We start from the raw sequence: 26356 nt of genomic DNA on the forward strand, positions 1-26356 counted from the left end.
AAGGAAGCAGGTCCCAAGAATATCTCAGCCTAACAGTGACTAGCAAGGTTAGGTTCAAGAACAGAAAAGGGGTCTAATAGGTGAGTCAGGTTTAACAGAAGGGACAGAAGCAAAGAGGTGAAAAGAACTGTCCAAGGATCTTTATCAGAGTATCTATTTTTCCATCAAGATTCAAATTCCATAAATTCCAGGGGATCTACAGTATATGAATTAATACACATCTCTCTTGGACATGTGCCTAGCTACCACCACCTGCTGCTCGTTTTGTTCACTAGCTAGGTTAAGATAGCCATACTTTACACTAGGTATTGAAGAAGACAGTTTGAAACGCTAATTCCTTTCTCCATTCTCCTCATGATACCCAGGCTGAGTTACAGCTGCCCTATATAAAAAGGAGGAGCAATGCTGCAGCTGGGAAAACCCTCAGTACAGCGTGTCCTAGACTCTCCTTCCTCTACTTGTCTCTACATCACAGCTCACTGTGTGTGTGTGTGTGTGTGTGTGTGTGTAAAGCATGCTCACCTTAGAACATGCCTAAAAACTAAGAACCTATCATCTTCATCAAATGACTCCATCTGGTGTTCTGAAACTTAGCAGAACTAACCCCACACTGCATTTAATTCTCTAAAATTCAGGCCTCAATTCTAAGAGCTCCTTAAAATATTTCAATCCCATTTTAATGTTTCTAAAATTGTACTGTTGTAGAGTTAATGGGTACATTTAATATAGTGGTTTTATTCTCTGAAATTACATTATTAAATCAATGGGACAGCTTAAAACATTGACTTAGGGAGAAAATTTGAAAGTATTATCTCCATTTTCTTAAAGCCATATTACAAAAGCATCAAATCATACTGCTTGTACTTTATACAAACACACTGTGTCACAACCAAGAATGAATCAGTCACATGACTAACATAATAACTTAAAATATTGTGTTGGTGTCATAAGTTAATATAAACTGCTGCACTAACATTGAAGAAAGTAAAAATTCTATTTGATTGGTTTTTAATTAATTGAAAATTTGGAAATAATTTTATATTTGAAATCTAAAATTTCTTACATGGAACTTTTGGATTATATTTAGTATTTTAGGACCCACTTATGGCAGCAATTTTAACATAGCTATTTTTATTTTATGCAAATGAGAAATATATTCAGATAATTTCAAAACGAAATTTTTATATTATTCATAAAAATTACATGCAGAGAAACTTACCTTGCAGAAAATCTTTTGGTGTGCATATTACTAACTCTATTATATTCATTATACCATTCATACCATTTTATTCTCATTTCCAAATAGTATATCAGTATTTTGTTTCTCAATTAAAGTTTCAAAGGAATGACAATTTGGAAAAGGCGTAAGCTCAGGCTAAATACCTAAGCCAAAATTATGAATACACAGTACAATCTCAAACATAAATTTTATGATCACGGTGGAGAAATGTGATATACAAGAAAAAAATAAAGTAAAAAAAACAAGGGCAAAAAGAAACAGAAAATTTGGAAAAAAATAAAAAATAAAAAATAAAAGTGTTTGTGGAAAGAATTCAAAAAAAAAATAAATTTTATCATTGGCAATAAAAAAAAAAAAAAAAAACAAGGGCAAAATAAAGCTTGAGGATCTTAGATCTCGTAAATAGAGATTCTGTCTCAAACAGAACACCACAACAAAACAGCTTATCAAATCAAGAAATACTAGGCACATGCTATGTTTGAAAAAAAATTATGGCTAAGACGACATTTACAATAATCTTTGGATATGTCTAAGTGAATTATAAAAGCATTAAGATCAAACATTTTCAAATTTAAACATAAACATCTGGTAGATGCTGAATTAGCTACGCTCTGTGCCCCACCCCCAGCCCTCTATCACCATCTAGTGGTAAATTTATGAAACAACTGAAAACGAGTCCAGTGCTAGTTACTGCTTGTGACTACACATTACCATGGCCTAGGCCTTCCCTGTAGGCTTCCGTCAGTCAGTCATCTTTAGTGCTAACAAAAAGCAGTGTGTGTGTGCGTGCGTGGGGGGCGGGGGGCGGGGGGCGGGGGGGGCCGGGGGGCGGGGGGCGGGGGGCGGGGGGGGGGTGGGCTGCCGCTGCGTGGGGGAGGACACAACAGTCCTGAAGCTGCCTAGATAAATATAAGATGGAAATGTTTGACAAAAAATTAGACCTATAAAAAATTATGTTGTTGTTTAATTGCTAAGTCTTGTCCAACTCTTTTGCGACCCCATGGACTGTAGCCCATCAGGCTCCTCTGTCCACGGGATTTCCCAGGTAAGAATACAGCAGTGGGTGGCCATTTCCTTTTGCAGGTAAGTTACAGATGTGTCTTAAAAAAAATAAAAAGGCTGAAATATACATAGATTTCATAAGGAAACCGGAACAAATATTGACTATGCTTTTTGACATACAAAAAAGAAATTTATTTAAATGTAATTTACTGTTTCAAAAATCATTTATTAGAATTAGACTAAGACTGTCAGTGTTAAAATGTTTAACTTATCAAAAAATGCATGGGATTCAAATGGCAACTTTTATTTTGAATATTCTTAAATTTTTCTTATAAACTACAATAATGAGATTTTTAAAAATCATCTAAAATGATTTAAGAAAATGGTATAATGTGGCTATCAGATCAACTAGCCTTTCCTTCCCTCATTTGGAAACTCAAGATATGGAATTAAATCAGATCCTAGGCAAGTATTCTTAATAAAGTGTCCAGCTTCACTTTGAAAAATGCCAGAGAAATCTGTTGATTGCAGCAGCTCTCAGAAACAAGCCACCCATCAGATTAGATCATCCTAGCTTATCAACAAGAATCTAGAATAGTCGACCCGATTGGCCAAAGCTTCTAAGTCTAGGTTTAAATGTTACAAGCAAGACTTTCCAACAACACTCTAGACACGTTTACCTGGACACAGATATAAACACACAATACTTATAACTAGGGCTAAGAGATTTAGTATACCAAAGATAACTCAGCTCCCTAACCTATGATAGCTTCCAGGTGTTACTAGTGGTAAAGAACTCACTTGCCAATGCAGGAGACATAAAAGACTCAACTTTAATCTCTGGGTCAGGAAGATCCCCTAAAGAAGGAACTGGCAACCCACTCCAGAGTTCTCACCTAGAGAATCCCATTGACAGAGGAGTCTGGAGGGCCACAGTCCATGGGGTTGCAAAGAGTTGGACACAACTGAAGCGACTGAGCACACACAAAAATACACCTTAAAAATCACTTCGCATTCTTAAGATTGTTACTGCTGCTGCTGCTAAGTCGCTTCAGTCGTGTCCGACTCTGTGCAGCCCACCAGACGGCAGCCCACCAGGCTTCCCCATCCCTGGGATTCTCTAGGCAAGAACACTGGAGTGGGTTGCCATTTCCTTCTCCAATGCATGAAAGTGAAAAGTCAAAGGGAAGTCGCTCAGTCGTGTCCAACCGTCAGCGACCCCATGGACTGCAGCCTTCCAGGCTCCTCCGTCCATGGGATTTTCCAGGCAAGAGTACTGGAGTGGGGTGCCAAAGATTGTTACTACTATCCCACAAAATACCTTCAGTAACAGTGAAACCATCTGTCAATTACCAAAAATAAATTCTGTGTTTTTTCAAAAGGCCATATCAACTGTATCTTTAGATTTTTATGTGCTATTTTATGCAGCTAGAGAAATGCCAACATTAAACACAATGGAAAAAATGAATGTGTAAGGAGATGAATACTGGGCCAAACACTTATGTGATAAAAATTTGGAATCACCTAGATCAGAACTTCTCAACTCCATGGAACCCAATGCACTCTTTCTGTGAGATATGCATCGACGTATTTTTAGTGGTAGTAGCATTAGGGCTTGCCAGATGGCACCAGTGGTAAAGAGCCTGCCTGCCACGGCAGGAGAAACAAGAGACATGGGTTCGATCCCTGGGTCAGGAAGATCCTCTGGAGGAGAGCATGGCAACCCACTCCAGTATTCCTTGCCTGGTGAATCCCATGGACAGAGGAGCCTGGTGGGCTGTGGTACACAGGGTCACAAAGAGTCAGACATGACTGAGAGTCTGAGCCCAAATGAGCACAAGTAGTAGTGTTAATCACCAGTTATGTCCAACTGTTTGCGACCCCCGTGGACTGTAGCCTGCTGGGTTTCTTTGCCCAAGGGATTCTCCAGGCAGGAGTATTGGAGTGAGCTATCATTCCCTTCTCCAGGGGATCTCCCAGACCCAGGGATTAAACCCAGGTCTCTGTCCTACATTGCAGGCAGATTCTTTACCATCGAGCCACTAGGGAAGTTCAATGTATTTTTAGTAGTATAATCCATCTATACATGCATTCCTCTCTTTGTATGGTAGTGTGGGACCATAAAAATGAGGACTGTATCACTTTCTCTATCATATCCAAGGAGGCTCTGTACCCTTGGATTTGATTAACACCATCACCATCACCCAGGCACCTGAATGGAAATTCAGAGTCATCCAATGGCCCTTCTTTCCTTCCCCCTACTAGCAGCCCTGCACCCAGTCCTGCAAGTCTGCCCTCGCACACGGGGGACAAGGTAGGCCTCCACCCCGCATGGCCCAGTGTCAGGCCTAGCTCAGGCTGGAGGCAGCTGTGTGAGCTCATGGCCCAGCAAGGACCTGCAAGCACAGCAAAAAACCTTGGCCCCACCTCCCACTGTGTGTCCAGCTGAGAGGAGAAAATGAACCAACCTCACCCTGATTTTAAACTGCCAGCACTTCTGCTAGGAGCCTCAAGTTTTCCATTCTGGCCTAGGCCCTCATGTACTCCTTTCAGAACTTTTAACACTACACAGTTATTCTCTAATGAAATAAAAATAGCTAACTTTTATTGGTATTCCCTACAAAGCAGGCATCATGTTGAGCTCCTGACCTGTATCAACTACCTTTATGCCCTTGACAAACTCCAAGGAAGCACTGGCATTACCTTAACGTCCTCAGGGACACACAGGTCAGAAAGGCTATTGCTGGGATCCAGACTTAGGCCATCTGGCTCCAGAAGCTCTGCTTTCAATCAGTCTCAATAATGAAGTGAAACACATGCCTTAAGGTGTTACTGATACGACCAAGAGCCTTGCAAATGATTTACGTTACCTAATGCTAGGAATACAAACACAAGCCACTGCAGATAAGGCTGGGGATGAAGCTAAGCAGCACTCTTAAGCAAGGACTGAATAATTCCTTTACTAAACCTGAAAGATTATACTATTAAGAGAACACTGAGTCCATCAATCACACACATTTGGTCATTTTACTCCCTCATAATTCAGACGAGGGGGCTTCCCTGGTGGCTCAGCAGTGAAGAATCCACCTGCCACTGCAGGAGACGCGGGCCCAATCCCTGGGTCAGGAAGATGCCCTGGGGAAGGAAATGGCAACCCACTCCACTATTTTGCCTGGAAAATCCCCCATAGACAGAGAAGCCTGGCAGGCTACAGTCCATATGGTTGCAGAGAGTCGGACATGACTTAGTCACTAAACAACAATTCAGATGAGCATATAATTCATGATCAAAACCTGGCTACTTTTGAGTGTGGAAGTGTCAATTACTGAGCTGGCACAGGTGTAAACTGAGACAGTGTAAACAAACCTGGACATGTGGCCCCTGTGCTCACAGCACATCTGAAAATTCATGTCTGTGGGGATTGCATTGCCCAGTTAAATAAGCAGTTTAGGACAAAGATAAAGAGATCAAGAAACCCAGCCATTTCATCAACTGGAAGCCCCACCGTGACGTCTCTTCTGTCCAGTTTACTAGCACAAACTGTGAACTCCTGGCTGCTGGAATCACAACTATTCAACAAAAATCTCTAATGGAGGTTTCCTGGGAGTGTGGATAATGGTTTCTAGGTCAGTGCTCTTTGCGAATGGCTTTGTTTAATACCACAAGAAAGAACCCTGCTCACCAAATTTAGTACTTTTGCCTTGGCAAGCATACATGATCTATCTAAATTTTAATTTAAATTTTGCAGAAAAGGGGGCTGCAGCGTTCATCCTTCCAAGGCACAGGCCTCCGCAGAGACAACTAAACAAACTGGCCGGATAACAAAGTGGTCACGACGTTGGGCCACAAAGGGTACTGGCGTCAGGGAACTATTCTACAACTAGGGTTGGATAATCGACCCCTCCAAGACGTCTGCCAGGCTCCGGAAGAAACAGAACATGGGAACCCAGGGCGCCTTCTGGTCGTGACAAGTCACACAAGTGGAGCCGCACATCCTCCTTCAACCTGTCTGTGCTCTCCCTGGGAATCAGACACGGGCAACACACACAGCTGCTCCCCGAACAGCTCGTTCAAGGAACAGACACAGAAACTCGGCCCCGTTGAGTCTTCATTCTAATGACACCAACTGGTCTGTGAAAAACAGCCCACAATTCGCTGCTGTGCCCCAAATGTTAACTAAACAGATATGTAGCTCTCTACAGCATGAATGGTCTAAAACCGCAGAAAAATTTCACAGTCACACTGCCAATGAAGCTAAATTGCCAAAGATGACCACACAACACTCACACAAACCAGAGGTATATACAAGTGTGCTTAGCTAATAGCAGCTTGCTAGACAGAGAAGAAGACTACACAAATTTCAGGTATGGCTTACTCGTTGGGTAAAAAAACAAACAGGAAAAAACAAAAACAAAAAAAGCCAAAAAACCCTGCATTCAGATTAACCCCGGACAAGCTCCCTGATGTCTCCCCACCACAAAACCTTCCCCTAAACTTGCGAGGGCCTGCTCCTCCCACACATCACACAGCTGAACAGGCGACATCTGTTTATCAAAACAACTCTGGGAAAATTTATCTAGCTGATAAATGTTGACACATGGAGGCATGGGAAAATCTTCTGGCTTCTTTATGAGTTGACTTGAGTTTTGTGCTAGCAGAACAGCCTGCTGGTGGCCTGTCAAACATACACTGGACATCTGTTTGATTATTAAAGAAAGAGCACACTGACCAGGAGTAAAGAATGTCTATGTCAAAAACAAAGAGTAAATGCCTCTCTTCCTGGGACACCAATGCTGGTGTTCTGTTGATGATAAGACTCTCTTCCCAGGTGCCAAGTCCATACTGATTCGCTGTGTATGTGCTGGGGTTTTTTTCTCTTTTTCTTGAAACCTTGAAGGAATGCATCCCTGGCTTGTTTTATGTTCTTTGTCTGACAAGACATCAAACTGCACTGAAAACCATGTTTCTTTGGAGCAATTCCTCAGAGTTATCTGAGAGGCTGTGCCCTAGGCTTTATTCCTCAGTTTGGCTCAAATAAAACTCTTTTCCATTCTGATTACAGGTTCTTTATTATTTTCCTCAACATAATCAAAATGAAGTATTTACTCTCTACATTCGTTAAGTCTCATTCTGACTGAAGCTTCTCTCAGTGGCTTCTGAAGCCTCATTTTCGTAACTTGTTCAAATGATTTACTAAAAAGCTGAGCAGAGTGCTAAGCAAATAAATCTTCTAAAGCAGCGTACTATCCTCTAGCAGGAGTCCCCAGCCTCGGCGATCTAATGTCTGGTGATCAGAGGTGGAGCTGATGTAATAGTAATAGAAATAAAGTGTGCAATAAACGTCATGAAACTGAATCATCCCAAAACCACCCCCGATTCCTAGTCCATGGGAAAATTTTCTGTCACAAAACTGGTCCCTGGTGCCGAAAAGGTCAGAGACTGCTACTCCAAGGGACTCACCCTGTGCTGTGCTCAGACACTCAGTCATGTCAGACTCTCTGCGACTCCCTGGACTGTAGCCCGCCAGGCTCCTCTGTCCATGCAATCTCCCAGGCAAGAATACTGGAATGGGTTGCCATTTCTTTCTCCAGGGGATCTTCCCGACCCAGGGATTGAACCCACTATTCTTGCATCTCTTGCACTGCAGGTGAGTTCTTTACCAATGAGCCACCTGGGAAGCCCAGGAAGTCCATCTTATTTATCTTTACAAACAGGACCAGATATAACAGCTGGGGGACATTCCCTGCCTCTCTCCCATTTGCATAATACACATTCACTCAACAAACATTTCTGAGTGCCTGCTACAGGAGTGGGCACTGGGGAGACCAAAATAGGCCAACAAAGATTGCTATTGCCCATTCTGGCTGGGATGGATATAAAAAAAGGCGACATAGGAAGAATATGAACAATGGCAAGATAGCAGAGACATACCCAGAGTTAGTGACAGGTGAGTCTTAAGAGCAAATGGGAGCAGAATGAAATAATGAGAAAGGATATTATTTTGGAGGCTCAGAGGGATAAAAGAAAATAGCCTCTTCTGCTTCATGGCCATCTTCTCAAAAAACTATACCTACAGGAAGAAACATATGCACTGAGATTTTATTTTTGTGACAGTGAGTTCTCAATTTTGACTCTTTGCTAATATCACGGACTGAAATTCATTCCTTCTGATTCTTAAGGTTATACCTATTAGCAACAAAGAAAAATTTTTTGAGTAATTCAACTAACTGAGACTAGGCATTCAGCTCATGACTCAATATTAGTGCCTATTTCAAAGTGAGGTTTTTGCTAGTCTACAAAACTCACATCAGTTCTTTTCATAAACTGTCACTTCTGCCGATCTTCCAGTAGGGGGAGATATTGTAACAGACATTTGTGTCTCCAATTACAACTTTCACATAAAGGGGAGCACACAACTGCCAATGAATTCCTGTGCCGGTTGCTCATTTCGAGTCTTTACAAAAAAAGACAGAAAGAAAGAAAGCGTTGTTTTACAGAATAGTGGGTAATTATGTCTTAAAGACATAAATCCTGCCACCCTCTTCCACTACCCTAAATCAATGCACTGACTTGGGCAGGATTTAATGATTCCACAGAGGGAAGCACAAAAGGGCATGTCTGCTTTCCATGTTTTTCTACCAGATTAGTTTTTAAAGCACATCTTCAATTATTTTTACCAAAAAGCTGAAAAATGTCACAGTGCCATGAATTATGAACACCTCAGCATGACGATCAGAACGCTCACACTCTATCCCACCCACCTCTGCTGACTTTCCTTTCCTGGCTGGCCTGTTGGTCACTCCATTCTCTTTATCCTGAAGGACTTTCTAGACTGAGTCTAGACATCAGAGACATCTACCAAGAACCGCTTGAGACACCAGCTCCTTCACAGATCCTTTAAGATGGCAACTTTCAAACTCACTTCCCCTTTTTTGGCCACACTGTGAGGCTTGCAGGATCTTAGTTCCCTGACCAGGAATTGAACCCGACCCCAACAATGAAACCACCAACTCCTAACCACTAGACTGCCAGGGAACTCCCTAAACTCATTTGCTTTTCATTTCTCTATAGTTTCCCTACAGTGTTTCTAATGGGTCTTGTACTAAAATTTTCTGTTTTCTTAACCCAGTGTATTTCTCAACGTCTGGTAGAATCCTGTTGCAATCATAACTCCCCCCAACACAAACACACACACCGTAATAAATCACTTGCCGGAAAAGCCTTTTTAACTTTTTTAAAAATGATATAACCCAGTAAATAGCTCCTGCAGTTAAAACAGGTTCATCGAAAATCTTCATATAATGACTACATAAATTATGGGATACTACAAAGTTATAAGGAGAAATAAAAAACATAATTCTATAGGGCTAACGTGAGTAAGTACCAAGACAGCAAGAGAGAAATAGCAAAATGTTCTGGTGTGGCTAACTGTCCAACAAAGTCAATGGGGAAAAATTTGGGGATAAGGTCATAACAATAAAGTTGTTTTTGTACTTATTTCAAAAAACAATTTGGGGGCAAGGAACAAACTAAGACATTTATAGAAATAAGTAAACTGACTTTTATGGCAGTTGTTGACAGGCTGGATGGAAACTGACTGGAAACAATAACAGACATTGGAGGATTCCATGTATTAGACTCACTCTATTTGAAGGACAAATACACAAGGGATATTTATATATAACCAGTCTTAGTACTGACGAGGCAGAGTCCAACCTGGAAATGATGCTAGGGAAAGGAACTGTGTGACTGCATGTGAGCATGGGGGGTGGGCTAGGGGTGGCAATCATACTGGGGGTATGTGGAGGGTTTTGAGATTAATGGGGATGAAGTCCCATGGTATTTTAATCTTAAGAGTTCCACAGAGTGAAATGGGAATAAGCTGAGGGAACATAGAACTACTCAGCATAAAACAAAGCATGGGAAGAAAAAAAAAATCAGAGACAAATCCAAAACAGAACATTGATTATGTTTTTATCTCTCTTTTTTTTTTTTAGAGTCCTAGAAGAAGGAAATATGTCCTCTATCCATTATACTATTACTATTTCCATCATCATATATTATTTTATTTATTTCATATTGAAACGGGGGTCCAGTGTTGAATAAAGCCAAGTAATTTGTATTGTTAATCATCATAACAAAATACTATCTTTGAAATACACAAAATATGATCAATAGTTTGTCGGAATAAAATATTTTTGCAAACAATAACAAGATATATTATTTCCAATTCTAATAGGAAAAATGTTTACAAGCTTATCATCACATTTAAGCATAGCCACAAAATGACCAGCAAAAATCTCAAGGAAATACAAAATAGTAATGCAGGGTAGCCTTTACATCCTGCATTGCAATACCTCTGAGTCACAAATATGCCCAGGTTTCCACAAGCTCTACACTCTGGGACACCTGAGGCCAGTTTTCAAAATCTGATCAACACACAATGCGAGGTGCATAAATAAAGGAAGACTCCATTCCTAAAACTTTTCTGCTACAAAGGAGTAACACAGTGTAAGAATGTATTTCTCTCATTCACTGACATCTAGTGCAGAAAAGGAGTGATGAAAGCAGACAGGCTGGAACAGAAACTTAAGGGCCCAGAAGAAGTCAGACATCACTGGTTTTGAAACATGAGCCCCTGATGACAGTCTTGCTTTTCCTCTTTGGGTTTCACCTGATCTCTGTATGCTCTAGCTCTATTCTCTCTCTCTAGGTCTCTCTACCATTCTCTCCTCTCACTAACACCACCCTCCTAGTTCTCCGATTATCACAATTTCTGCTCTCAGGACACAAGTCTACACAGTGTCCTACAACAGTAACTGATAAGGGCCAGGTGGCTGGAGGCAGCTAAACAAAGCAGGAAGAAAGACATCTAGCCGGAGGATAAAAGTTCCTCCAAGTGTTGTGAGATCAGAGGCTCCAAAACAGCAAGGCCAGGATGCTCAGCCCCAGGTCGTATTTCTGACTTACCCAAATGCTTTTGAAAGTAAGAGTCCTGAGCCAAAAACATGGATTGTGACTGGTTTAGTGAAGTAGGGTATTAGAATCCACATATAAAGCTCCCCAGGTGGTACTGATGGCTAGTCAAGTATATGAACAATGACCTAAAAGAGTCAGAACTGCTTCAGAGTTCCCAAGTGAGCGGAGGGCAAGAAGGGCAACCCCAAAACACAGGGGAAAACAGGTGGCAGCTTCAGGTTTTTCTTAAAAGTCTCTCAAACATTTACTGAGAGACCACAAGGGACTTCCCTGGTGGTCCAGTGGCTAAGACCCTGAGTTCTCAATGCAGGAGGCCCTGAGTTCAATCCCTGGTCAGGGAACTAGATCCCACATGCTGCAAATAAGAATTCACAAGCGGCAACTAAGACCCCGTGCAGGCAAACAAGTATTTTAAAATAAATAAATAAAAATTTAAAAAAATAAGATGAGCCCTTGCCCCACTGGCAATAAGCTCCTACAGCCAGAAGTTCTACTAGCGCAGACCCTCTGTCTTGAGATATGCAATCTTGAGAAGACAAGATAACCAGATAACTCACCAAGTTTTTCCTGGATACTCAGTTTTCATCTTCCCTAATTCCAAGGCAAGTATAGCCTTTAACCACTAACTTTACCGTTCATCATCACCTGTAACACTTAAATGTCTGCCATCTCTCTCTGTGAAAGTGTTAGTTGCTCAATCATGTCCAGTTCTTTGTAACCCCATGGACTGTAGCCTGCCAGGCTCCTCTGTCCATGGGATTCTCCAAGCAAGAATACTGGAGTGGGTACCCTTCTCCAGGAAAACTTTCTGACCCAGGGATAGAACCCATCTCCTGCATTGCAAGCAGATTCTTTACCATCTGAGCCCTTTCTACACTGGAATAAAATGTTACATGGGCATACAACCAGATTTCTTGATGAGAAAATACACTCCTCCTGTGTGCCCACCAAGGACTGTCTGATGTTTGATGAATTAATGAATCAGTGTTCACTGTTCATGTGCATGTAGAAATCAGCTGCTGAACCAGAGAAGGAATCCTAAACTCTTGATTTTAAACTTTGGCTGCAAGATCCTGTCCAGCTACCTCCTCACTTGAACAACTTGGTTAAATCCTCCCAAGCTCTCTTCTCTCGTCTGTAAAAATAGAACTTAGTGGGCCCTCAAATTTTGGCTCCCATGTAAACTGGGTGCAAAAGGGTCTGATACAAAGAGAGTCCTCCTCCGTCAAATATCTGGGAGGTCGTGTACCTGCACTTTGATCCAGTCCTTGCTGGTGAGCACTGTTCTGAATCCCCTGGCTTCCTGCCTAGACAACTCACTACACAGCAGATGTCACAAACCAGCCTTCCACAAGCCAGGCACAGTCAGGGTCTGTTTCAGCCCACAAGACATCAGGCCTACAGAAGCATCTAACTTAGATGACAACATGCAGATGTTTAACAGTGCAGTTAAGAGGAGAGGCTCTGTGGAACATCTCTGTGCCTTGGTTTCGCATCTATTAAAAAAGAGGTGGAACCAACCCAGCTCATGGAGCTGTTGTGAGAGCCCCATGAGTTAAAACACATAAACATACAACAGGTGTTTAAAATGATGCATACAATCACCATTAGAGGCTCTGACAACACCGACCTATCCACAAAGGAGGCAATGAGGGATGCTGACAAGGTCTAGTTGAGAAGCAGCTGCCCACTTGGGTGGGCCATGAGCGCTACACTTCACAATTCCTGGATCCCCAAGGGTCTCACACTTGATAGCAGGACTACCTGCTATCAGGGGACCACCCGTAGGGCTATCCCTTTGGCCTTGGGCATTGCAACTCCTGGTATAGCACATCAAGTAAATTTTAATGTAATGATCATTTCCATCACAGTCATGCTCCATACAAATGTGGAGCGCCCCATGGAGAAGGCAAGAAGCATAAGAGCACAAGGAGACAATTAATGGGTGTTTCTGAGGTTGTCAGAATAAACAGAGCCTCCTGCAATAAACCAAGGAAGCCTTGAGAGCCACAGTTAAGAGACTGTGAATGCCAAATTGTCCATTTAATCAGCATAATGTTTACATCTGAAGGATTCTGCCATGAGCCCTGGTAATCATCCTTATATCCATTTGTACTTACCTATGTTTGCCCACCAGATCTGCTTACAGCTGAAGCTAGCAAGCCTCTGCAGGCACACAGGTGCTCTTAGCCCCAGTGGTCAAAGAAGCAGTGAGGACCCTATATAGGCCCTGGGGAAGGATGGGGAATGGGTGCCCCCAGGAAGAGTCAAGTGAGAAGCTTTCCTAAACCAGCTCTGGGTCCCTCGGGGCCTCTGCTGGATCTTAAGGATCAATAGTGACTACTGCCGCCTGCAACGCTAGAGACCCAGGTTTGAGTTCCTGGGTCAGGAAGATCCCATAGAGAAGGGAATGGCTGCCCACTCCAGTATTCTTGCCTGGAGAATCCCTATGGACAGAGGAGCCTGGCAGGCCACAGTCCATGGGGTTGCAAAGAGCTGGACACAACTGAGCGACTAAGCACACCATAGTTAATACTGAGTCTGTATGTAAGACTCAAAATAAGTAAACGCACTTCATGAGGAAAGGGACTTGGGTCTGATTCAGTCACTATGTCATCCCCAGGGCGTGGAATACTGCCTACTACACAGTAGGCACATATAAAGTATCTAAAACAGCACGGGGCATATCATAAGTATATAAATAAGCACTACTGACTACTGTAACTGCAAACGTTTCTTACGTTTTTAGGTCCAGTTGAATTTGACACATTAAACTATGAGTCCACAGTTTGGGCACCTCAGTGAACACACCTGCAGTGCAGCAGCCTAATAAACAGTCTTCCGTCTGCTCAATATTCTGGGGTAACCTAAATGGGAAAAGCATTTGAAAAAGAACAGATACACGTATAGGTATAACTCAATCGCCTTGCTGTACACCTGAAACTAACACAGCATTGCTAATTAACTACACTCCAACATAAAATAAAAATTATAAAGAGCCTTCCAGGGCAGAGTTTCTTTCTTATCTGTTTCTGAGTCACACACTTTGATGAGGGATTTACAGCCAAATTCAGAGTACTTCCCCCTGTTAACTGCACACTGTTTTCCAGTGGGAAAGACACTGGAGCCCTCCTTGGGACATTACAAGTGATATTATAAGGCCTGAAAGGAACCAAAAATACAAAGAGGGCCCTGCCTCTTGCTTTCAAAACAGTAATATTAGCATCACACATTGAGCAAAAGATCAACACATGATGAGATTACTGAAGTCCTACTTGTGATCTATTTGTCAGTAATGCTCAAATGTGGGGGGGGGGAAAAAAGTGACAGTAGCAGCACCTCTTGGCTAACAGATGGGTTCATGGATGCCAAAATGCTTCTTTACTCAAATGCTAGTTTCACATTTCTGGGGCGCCCCAATCACCACCTGTTGGTGAACAGCTGTTTACACTGTGTGGCTGCTGAAGGAAAGAGGAGCAAAACTTGCCAACCCCAAATGTGTCTCTTTGATCTGTCCATTATCTTGAGCTGAAAACAAGCCAGGCCTCAAAGACTGAGGAACCTCTGACCTTCCCCCAACTTTCTAAAAGAATTTAGATAGAGGATCTCTTCCCCGAAGGGCGCTACCACTACAGATCCGCGTAGTATAACAGGAACTAGCTGTGCAGACAGAGGGACCCAGCACCAATGTGTTTGTTAAAACGCCTCTCTGTGTCCCATTGTCTCTGTACAGCAGAGCAAACATTTGTTCAGCAAACTCCTGCTCTTCTTCATCTTCCTGTGAATTTAATTCCACACCACTACCCCTAACATCTTTCGTCTTTAGCTGAAGACGGCGTGTAAGGTGGCGACTTCTGCCATTTTGGTGAGTTACTCAGTCTTCCTGGTCTCGCCCACATATATACATGTTATTAAATTTTTGTTTTTCTCCTGTTAACCAGTCTCCTGTCAGTTTAATTCTTGGACCAGCCAGAGGAGCCTCGAAGGGCGAAGAGAAGTTCTTCCTCCCCGACAACAGTTTCCTCTTAGGAGGGTGCGGCAGATTCAGCCTGGTCCCTACCTCAGTGGTCAGCACCACAAGCAGCCCTCCACCTCTTACCACATGTTGAATTTGGCAATAGCAAAGTATAAAAGCAGAAAGCACTTAGGTTGTTTGCCAGATGACGTGGCAATGCTGAGGGGGGAAAAAAAAAGTAGTAGAAAATTGCAAGAAAAAAAAAAAAAAGGCACTATGCCTTTTTTTGGATCACTGAAAGAAAGGCACTAACGTGGAGGCTGGGCCAACACCACAGAAATCCAAACACCTTTCTCTTCCTCCTTGTTTCCATTTGCCAACCTTGAGTGAGTTCTGACCAACCAGTTCAGCAGAGTGACAGTCAACCTACTATCTCGTGGTTTCTATCAAGTTCCTGATTTTCATCTGTTCCTGAAGACAAGCAAGAACTCTGTGTCTAACAGTCTCAACTTGGAGCGTCCACTGAGACATTCTGAAATGGTTGTTGCTTGACTCACAGGTGAAAAACTACAAACAGGTAAGGAAACAGCCTTTCCATGAAATAACTTCAGTGTGTGTGAAAGGGGCATGAGAATAGAAAAGGAGATTTTTGAGCTTGGCAGTAATAATGCTGAGTAACACAGACTCTCTCCACCCTCAGTAAGTTACTGTGGGTTTGAGAACTATAACTGGTTGATACAGTAACGTATTTGCTCACACTGGTCTGAGGATCCAAATCTGAAATTCTACCACTGATGATTATTCAGGATTTCTGATTGTGGCTGTCAAATTACATTTGTGATGAGAAGCTATCAGAGAAAATGCTGAAGCATTTTCTGGGTATTCACCCAGGACAAACATTTCAAAAGCCTTAGATGTGTATCAAATTGCCTCTAAAAACTGCAAACTCAATTATGACAGTAATACTTATAAGTCAGTGTGAATATGTTTTTGCTTATAATTACATATATGCATCAGTATATGGTCAGTATCTATTTGCACATATATTTATATAGATAAAAGCTTTTATCTTTGTTACTGGGATAAATAACCCTATTAATACCTAGTAAGGTATGTATTTACCTTTAAAGTGAAATATAAACACTCAGCCTATGGAGTCGCACAGAGTCGGACACAACTGAAGTGACTTAGCAGCAGCAGCATCCTATGCAGAGCAAAACTGTTCATCTGTTGCTTATAATGGTCTAGGACTAACCAGCTAAATTATTTTTAAATACCTTAAACATTATAAATTACATACAGGGGAATTATTATACATCCACATTGTCAGCAGAGTCAACCAATCTTAAGCCAGAAATGTTCTTGTTTTCAAACAAGAGAAAAATGAGCCAAAGATCACACTGGTAATACAGAAAGGAAAAGGAAAAAAAAAAAAACTATAGCTTGTACTTTTATCATAAAATATATAGACTTGAAAACAGCTTTGGTGCCAGAGATATCTAGGTAAGTTAAAAATAAATAAAACAATGTATTCACTCTAAAATACAGAAATAACATTTTATGATTTGTAAACATAAACAAGTTTCATGCTTCAATAAAACCTATAAATATACACATATACACAATTACACACTGGCAACATACACATAAACTACATTGCCATTTTATAACATTCATGCCTATTACAGCTGAGTAAGGAAGAAATGAGGGGTTACCAGGGTCACCAAGATACTCAGAGCGTGAAGACCCAGGAAGGGAGAGTGGGCAGGGCATGGGGAAAGAACTCCTGTTTGCTGAGATGCAAAAAGTGCCCGTTTCACACTTGAGGAGGCAGGCAGACAGGATGTAACCACCCAACAAAGATCACCCAGCTGATCTCGCAGTGAGCTTGAGCCCCTGGGCACAAGGAAGGGACTTGCATTCCATTCAGGGCAGGAGTCTGACCCCTACAGGTTTTCAGTCAGCCCAGCCTTCCCACTGCTACACTCCTCCTGGTCCTGCCACCCTACCCCACACCCGTCACAATCCTCTTCACTGAAGCGTGTCCTTCAAGCCTCTTCAACTACTTTCATCCTCAGTCACGTACTTGTAGGATGGCATTGCTAATTCCCCAGAGAGAAGAATGTTCAATCTAATGCCACACACATATACTGCGGAGAAAAATTCTTCTAAAGAATAAGTTATAATCATCCCTGACATATTTAAATAGGATACAACAGGGTGAAGGAGAGAGGAGTAGAAAAAGTCTCTTAAAATCAGGAGAACGGGGGGGTGGGTGAGGGTTGGAGGGGGTGAACGTGGAGTGGAGACGCACATTAAACAAGCTAAGGGGACACCAGGCAGCAAAATACTAAGAAATTACCCTCTAAAGGCCAGTCCACCATGCTCCTGAGTCTCATTCCCCTATCTGTACAACAGTGATGGCATTAGCACAGAATTAAAATCAGATATTACTTGCAAAGTCTTCAACACAGTGATGTAGAAAGTGCTCAGAAAATGTTAGTTAACATCATCGCTTTCAATATTCTTATAAAGACATTTAATCAAAGTAGACTGTACATAATTATATATCAGACCATTGGAAAGCATAATTTAGACATTTCAGTACCTTTGTAGACCAAAACAGATAGATATGACATAAAACCATTTACAGAAACTTCCCTGCAGTCTAGTGGTTAAAACTCCTAGCTCCCACTACAGGGAGCATGGGTTCAATCCCTAGTCAGGGAACTAAGTTCCTGCATGCAGCAGGCATCCTCCCCTCCAAAAAATTCCTTACAACAGTGCCTGTCAAACATTGTTACACATCAGAATTACCCGGAGGGCTTGTGGAAACACATGCTCCTGGGCCCCATACCCCAAAGTTTCCATTTCTGTAAGTTGGGAGTGGGGTGTAAGAACCTGTATTTTAACAAAGTCCTGGGTGACAGTAATGCAGTGACCACTGATCTGCAGTGACTCTCACGTTCACATCGGCCTTACTAATAAACCTATCCATGTTTCTCATTCAATCCAGGTCAGTAGGCGAGAGGGCAAAATGCTGAAAAAATGCTTAAAAAGCAAACTGAAAGTCACTCAGTCATGTCTGACTCTTTGTGACCCCATGGACTATACAGTCCATGGAATTCCCCAGGCCAGAATATTGGAGTGGATAGCCTATCCCTTCTCTAGCAGATCTTCCTGACCCAGGAATCAAACCGGGGTCTCCTGCATTGCAGGAGGATTCTTTACCCTTTCCACCTCAGAAGTGTCCTGGTTTGAACAATAAATTATATGGTCATCCTTGCATTTCAGATTGGATGCTGTAAAGGGGTTTCATTGGTTGGACTCTGTTTACTGCTAGGGATTTCAAATTCGCTTCACAACTGCTGCTATGCCCTGGTACTAAACCAACAGCCACCCTGAACGCTGAAAGATGCTTCATGAAAGTCTAGGGAGTACGGCTATTTCAGAAGAGGTATCCTATTGTCACCAAAAATGTATCCACCAACAAACTATATAAAATCTGGCTTAAATTCCCAGCATGTGGTATCAAGTTCTCTTTTATCAGGTCTTCAAAATCCTTTCTACTAAATCTTCTGGTTTTGATATAGGCAGTTTTCTTTTCCTGACTAGTACAGAGAAAAGTGAAAAGCTAGTAGGTAATCTGCTAGTCTTATTTTTGCAGTAGTAACTTGGCAACATTAATTCACAGAAAAACCAAGTTCACCACAAAGCTTCTCATTCCACCTGTTCTTTTAAAGGCAAAGTGAAATATTGGTCATATGCTTTTAGATCTTATCCATTTTCCATTCCTTTGAAATCTTTGTCTTCACTCAGCCTAAATTAAATTGTTGGCTTCTTATTCTTCACTGAAGTCTTCCATCTGCTGTTTCTTAAAAGCATCAAAGGCCTTGGATACCCTATCCTGACCCTTCATCTTTCAGATAAAAGTCAAAAAGGGGTCAATGGCTTCTACTCAGTTATGTAACGTCTGCTGTGGAAGCTAAGCTCTCAAAGGAAAACAGGAAGATCAGCTATTTGGCACCTCACACTTGGCCCATAGGAGATCATACACTTTGGTGTGATCACAAGGAAAAAGAATCTGATTCTCATTCTTCTAGGATCACATACATATTTTTATCACATGACTGACTTACACCAAGCTGGCCTGAAGTGTGTTAATCCTTCTTTTATCAAGGGAGGATCTTCCCAGCTAGTCCAGCCCTAAGGTCAAAAAAGGTTGTTAAGTGAGCTCCCAGGGAAGCTTCATCTAAGGAATATTTCCATCCTGCTATAGAGGATAAATTCCTCTCATCCTAGAGCTATTTCAGTCATTATCATTCAGCAAATACTGATTCCTTACTATGTGGCAGCCAAGATCCTATATACTAGAGATACTCTGTCTGTAAGAGGCCTTCACCTCATGGAGCTTATGTTCCAATAGATACAAACACAGACCTTTCCAACGTCAAACTTTCTCCTCTGGGAAATGATACTTACTCAGTATGACAACAATCTTTGGGCATATTTTAACTTATTAGGTTACATTTTGGAGGGGAAATGGCAATCAACTTCAGTATTCTTGCCTGAAAAACCCCATGGACAGAGGAGCCTGGCATGCCACAAGTCCAAAGGGTCACAAAGAGTCTGACACAACTGAGGACTAACTAAGCACACAAGCAGGTTACATTTTCTTAATAGAGATTTGGAGGGGACCCTAATCTCTTCAGAAGCCAATCAGTATTTACTTACTCAATTCACATCCCACACCTAACTCTAGTAGGAGCTGATAGCCCTGCATGCACTATGACAAAACGGAATATTGAGAACAATACTGAATATTTTTAACTATCCTAGAAGCTGCCCCATATTGTTTCATATTCTCTCTTTCCTGGCCCTTGAAACTGCCAATTAGGTTTCTGCACAAAGGATCTCACTACTTCTTTCCCTACTATAAATATCTCTGCAAATCTTTATAGAAGTGAAAAAAGGAAGGGAAAGGATATGTTCTAAGAGAAAAGAAAACCTAAAGTGTAAGATTTGCTGCCTCTGTTATCACCAAGTCTTATAAAGAGTCTGAATCCAAGTAGTCCTTGTCGCCAGGGTCCCTGAAGCAGGTGGCTGGTTAACCAGAAAATTAGACTGAGTAGGAATCATGTTTGTTGTTGTTGTTTAGTCGCTAAGTCATGTCTGCTTTTTAAGTCCCTGTGGACTACAGCCCACCAAGCTCTGTCCACGGGATTTCCCATGGAGCATCTCAGAGTGGGCTGCCATTCCCTTCGCCAGGGGATCTTCCCGACCCAGGGATCAAATTCCCAACTCAGGCTTGGCAGAATTCTTTACCACTAGGCCACTTGGAAAACCTCTTAATCACTATTAGAAAAGGATAAATATTTCCTTTAAATACATTATTTTAACTTAAAATACATACTGTATCTTTATTGTCTTATTTTTTGGTGTTGTGGCAAGGTTTTATTCCTTGAATATGCTTCTGTTGGTGAGAGTTCTATAATTAATTTTCCTCCATAAATAACTGTAGCATATTGCCAGTTATGACCAGTTTCTTAGTTTAGTTCAAGTAGTATGAGAATTTTTAAATACTTAAGAAGCCACAAGAGTTAAAAAAAAAAAAAAAAAGAAAGAAAGAAAACCAGACCTAGACTCAGGCCCTCAATAGAATGGAATCTGTCTTAACCTAATAAGGAAAAGACACAGTAAAGTTTCTCCACAAACATTTTATGGATGAATGGCAATAAGGAGAACCTTAATCTAAGAAACTAACTAAATATGCCGTGGAAACAACATTCTGCCTCAGTAGTTTTTATCTACATCCATTCCTATTCCTACCCCACCCACGGAAAAGTGCATGCCTTACTCTCACTAAGAGAGACTGCCAGTCCTTATGTTCACAAAGCCAAGCAGTAGAGCGTAACAATAAAGAGCAAAGACCGTGTATTCTGGAATCAGACTAGTTCAAATCTTGACTACATACTGCTTACTCTGATATGACCCTGATAGTTACTTAATGACTATACGAATCATTTCCCTCACTGCTCATGGAAGTCAAATCAATTAATATGTATAAAGCGCCCAAAGAGTGACTGGCATGACATAAAAGTACAAGCGATATTTACTCCTGCCATCACTAACATAAACTTATTTGTCAGTAACACAAATACAGTGGTTTGATGACTACAAGAACAGTGGAAGCCAAAGAAATGTATTCAAATTCCAGCTTGTTACTTAACCTGTGCCTCCTAACTTTACTCCTCTGTACAAATAGAATAAAAATATCTAAGAAAAACTATTGTAATCGTTATCATAATGCCTGGTACATAGTTGACAGTAAAAAAAAATCAAGCCATTAACACTCTTATATGTGTACATATAATGTAGCATATGTACACATAACACTACATATAATATAGTGTTAATGGCACTCTTAAAGTAGTAAATCTATTGTACATTCCAACAGATGTCCTCTCCTGAACATCTATCACACCTGAATTCAAAACCCATAACAGTTGATTGTGGACTCTGCCTTTCACTTAGGGCAGTAAAGGAAAAGCCACCTTCCCCCAGAAAATACATTCTGAGAAAATACACATTCAATGTGAAGAATATAACCTGTGAAAAGTTAAGTGATGTGCTGTGGAGTTAAAACAGGAGCTCAGACATAGTAAAGAACACGGTTTGCTGGAGCAATGAACAGATGGAAGGAACAGAATTAGGCCGAGTCTTGAAAGAGGGTTTCCTTGGTAGCTCAGATGTTAAGAATCCCCCTGCAATACGGGAGACCTGGGTTCGATCTCTGGGTTGGGAAGATCGCCTGGAGAAGGGAATGGCTACCCACTCCAGTATTCTGGCCTGGAGAATTCCATGGACAGAGGAGCCTGGCAAGCTACAGTCCCTTGGAGTTGCAAAGAGCTGGACATGACTGGAGCGACTTTCACTTTCTTGAAGGAGGAAAGTGATCCACCAATAGAGGGCCGGGGCATGAAAAACTGAGTCGGTGAACAGATTCAATTAATACGCTGATTGACCTCAAAACATGTCTTTTGTTTATTTTTATCTTGACTCTTTATCCTGAGACCATAATCTTGTTTGGAATAATTTCCCATCAATCCTAATCTCGAACATACATTAATTTCTGTCTTCAAACACAACACAAACCACCTATGGCCCAGAGAACCTTTCCCATCTGATCTGCTTTTTCCTCTGCAGTCACATGATACCTCCTTTCTGTATCTCTGCTATCCTTCTAACATTCTATGTCATTTACATGTAGTTTACAACTGCATTCTGTCTGCTCAATATCCTTACTGCTGCAGGGGCAAGTTCTACAGCTTTGATTTCTTCCCCACTGAATCTGGGCTCAGGTATAAACTACCTACAATAAAATGGAAAACATTTTAAAGGTAAATTCAATGAGCTTGACACCAGGTAAACACCACCCCAATTACCACAATACAGTATTTTCCATCACAAAAGTTCCTGGTGCTCCTTTCCAGTCACAGGTGTCCGAGTTCCTGATTTCTGTCCCTAGAGCTTAATTTTATCTGCAGTAGAACTGCATTTAAATAGAGTCACATAGTTCATACTCCTTTCTAACTTCTTTGGCTCAACATATTGTTTTGAGATATATTCATATTGTTGACATGTATCATTTCTTTTGATAACTAAGTGATAGTCCCTATGTATATCATGATTTATTTACTCATTTTAATCTGATGAACATTTGGCTCAGTCTGTTTTTTTTATTATGAATAAAGCTCCTATGCACATTCCAGTAAGTCTTTTTTGTGGATATATGCTTTCATTTCTCTTAGGTGAACAACTAAGAGTTAAATTACTAGCTCATAAGTAGTTATATGTTTAACTTGATAAGAAGTTACCAAACTGTTTTCCAAAGCAGATTTTCTAGTTTACACTCCAAAAATGTATGAACTATTTACTGTTCCATTTTCTTGTCAATAGCTAGTGTTCTCAGCTTTTCTGTACTTATTTTATTTTTCTGCCATTCTAATAGGATAAAGTAGGATCTCATCATTTTAATTTGCATTTCCCTGTTGACCAATGATGCTGAGCATCTTTTTATGTGTTCCTGGGTCTAACAGCTTTGTGATTTGTTCATTTCAGTTCTTTGGATATTTTTTTAACAGTTCTTTGTCTTTTTTATTAGAGAGTTATGAGTTCTTTAAGTAGTCTGAGTCCTTTAACAGAGAGATAAATTGTGAATATTCCCTCTCAATCTATGGCTCGCCTTTCATTTTCTTAGTGCTAAGGAAAAATGAAAGATTTAAAGTTTCATAAAGTCTCAATTATTTTTTATTTTGTGGCTTAGTGCTTTTTATCTCCTAAGAAACTCTCACCTATCCAACATTGGGAACATACTCTGTTTCCCTCTGGAGCTTTATGGCTTCAGTTTTACATTGAGGTGCACGATCCATCCTAAATTGCTTCTTCACCTTCTCCCCTTCTTCTGGTAACAGATCTTTGCAGAGAACAAGTGCTCTATAAACACTGCTGATTCACTTATAAATGCCCCACAGGTTAAGAGAAATGTGTTTTGAAAGCCTGTTGGAGGGGCATTTGCTCAGCCTCAGGGACACTGTGGACGGAAAACCTACTGACAGGAATAAAGTCATGATTGTAGCCCAGAGGAGCAAACTGGAAACATCTGTTCAGAACCGTTGCTATGGCCCTGTCTTATGACAGGCTTTTGACTAGGACAGGGATCATCCACAGTCTGTATTTCTACAAAGTTAACCGTTTAACCCAACACAGGGGAAAAAAAAAAAAAGAGAACACTGTGCTACAACATTTTTTTCTTCTTGGTGCACACATTACAACAATTACCATGTCATTCGTGTAGACTGGATGCTCTTTAATGAGTCAGGCTCCAGGAAAACACTCAATGATTCACAGCAGTTCTGTTAAAACTGACTCCACAATGAGCAATAAATGTTTAAAAAACAAAACAAAACAAAACATTATTCTCAGGGGACATATTTTCTATAGCCTAAAACATTCTCATTGTTTTGTAGGACTTAGATGACTTTTTTAAATGTTTTACTAATACTTTACCTGGAAAACCTGTCAACTCAAAAACTAAACTGTTCCTGCTATTCACATAAAGTCTATTTGAGATTTTACTAAGAAAATGAAGAATTGAGAATAGCAAAAATATTCTTTCCCATTTAATTGGAGATTGGGGACATTAATAAAGTAACTAGGATCACAGAGTATTTCATAAGTATTTAGTAATGCAGTTGATCTAGGTTGCATTTTCCTCCTCCAGGGGATCTTCCCAACCCAGGGACTCAACCCAGGTCTCTCGTGTCTCCTTCATTGGCAGGCAGATTCTTTACCATTAGCGCCACCTGGGAATCTTAATGGCTTCCTTAATAATTCTGAACCAAAATACACTCTGTGTTTAGCAAGGCTCATTTCTTATTACTCTGCATTAGCTTAAGTTTCCACACTACAACTGAGGAAATGCCATAGGAAAACTACATCTAAACAAAACTTAGGGACTCATTTGTAGCTTGCAAGTTTTCTATTTTTAATGATTGTTCAGCTTCACAAGCTAACAGCTCTTGGAAGTAATCAACAGTAGTTACTTATAATTTAGGTTGAAAAGAGAAAGTGCCATATAAACCTGGTGTTCTTTCTTTTTAAAGAGAAAAGAAGGGTTTGTGTCTAGATACTTGAATTTGGTTAAGTTACATATTTAAATTCCTTTTCTCATCAAGCAGTTCAATTACCATTATTTCCTTAATAGCACTCCATTATTTTTTATGCCTTCCTAAGTGTACAATCCTTTCTACAGCCGAAGGTCAAAAAGAATTAAGGTAGCACATACACACACACACACAAACTCCCAGTAAGAGACACTGTCTGAAGTCATATATTAATATTCCCTGAAATACCTAATGGTTCCAATAATAGTCAAACTTTTCACGTAAAGAATGTAAGAAACTCTAATATGCAAAAAATACAGTCTAGAATGGGCTTCCCTGATAGCTAGATCCGCTGGAGAAGGGATAGGCTACCCATTCCACTATTCTTGGGCTTCCCTTATGGCTCAGCTGGTAAAGAATCTGCCTGCAATGCAGGAGACCTGGGTTTGATCCCAGGGTTGGGAAGATGCCCTGAAAAAGGGAAAGGATACCCACTCCGGTATTCTGGCCTGGAGAATTCCATGGACTGTATAGTCCAAGGGGTCGCAAAGAATCGGACATGACTGAGCGACTTTCACTTTCACTGTTCAGAGTCTAGAATGAGCTGCACACATCATTTAATTAGAACAGTTCTCCTGTACTTCACAGCATTGACAGAACTCACCATCAGCCATGAAGTAAATCCTAGCTTTCCCCAAGTGAAAGTGAAAGTTGCTCAGTCAGGTCCGACTCTCTGCAACCCCATGGACTACACAGTCTATGGAATTCTCCATGTCCATAATACTGGAGTGGGTAGCCGTTCCCTTCTCCAGCGGATCTTCCGGAACCAGGAATCGAACTAGAGTCTCCTGCATTGCAGGCAGATTCTTTACCAGCCACGCTACCAGGGAAGCCCAGCTTTCCCCAAAATCCCTATTAAATCACACTGAAGGGACCCCACGAGAGGCTAGGTTGATTCAGTGAGGAAGGAGTTTAAAAAAATGACAGAACCTTAGGGAACTTCCTGGTGGTCCAGTGGTTAGGACTCTGTGCTCTCACTGTCTGGGTTTGATCTCTGGTCTGGAAACTCAGATCCCACAAGCTGCAAGGCGTGGCCAACTGGCCATGAGAATGCCACTTTCTGGCTGAGAGGTCACTTCTTCCTCACAAATGTCACATCTACAGCAGCTTTTTGTTCTGATCCGTACCTTTCTCCTTACCAGACACCCAACTGCTCCTGTTTACATACTTCGTTTTCCCCTGTGCCAACCCACCAAGTCTTAAAGCTTTTCTGCTATGGCTGGAGCTCCTTTCCACTGATTTGTTCACGTCACTTACTTATTCACTCCATTTACTTCGAAGAGTTAGATTACAAAAGAATATTCGAGGAAAATCACATGCAGCACCCCCATCTCACAGAGCTGAGATAAATATGGCAGTCAAAAATGCACACACACACACACACACAGCCACAAATAAGGGACTGAACTATTTATACAAGTGCTTTTGTGCAAAGACAGCTGTATCCAGAGTCTA

The 26356-nt window shown here is 41.2% G+C and overlaps 2 protein-coding genes across 15 annotated transcripts in view; one reads left to right on the top strand and one right to left on the bottom strand.

Annotated features, from left to right (window-relative positions):
* The window catches only part of MED12L (mediator complex subunit 12L), a 360384-nt gene that overhangs the window by 148471 nt on the left and 185557 nt on the right, over positions 1-26356 (bottom strand). The window lies entirely within an intron of this gene.
* The window catches only part of P2RY14 (purinergic receptor P2Y14), a 60924-nt gene continuing 50242 nt past the window's right edge, over positions 15675-26356 (top strand). For all 3 annotated transcript variants that reach the window (XM_012101386.4, XM_012101368.4, XM_042235661.1), the window contains exon 1: positions 15675-15753. The gene's annotated coding sequence lies outside the window, so the exon portion shown is untranslated. The remainder of the gene's footprint in view (positions 15754-26356) is intronic.

The sequence above is a fragment of the Ovis aries genome, chromosome 1 (assembly GCF_016772045.2).
Source record: "Ovis aries strain OAR_USU_Benz2616 breed Rambouillet chromosome 1, ARS-UI_Ramb_v3.0, whole genome shotgun sequence".
Classification (NCBI taxonomy): Eukaryota; Metazoa; Chordata; class Mammalia; order Artiodactyla; family Bovidae; genus Ovis; species Ovis aries.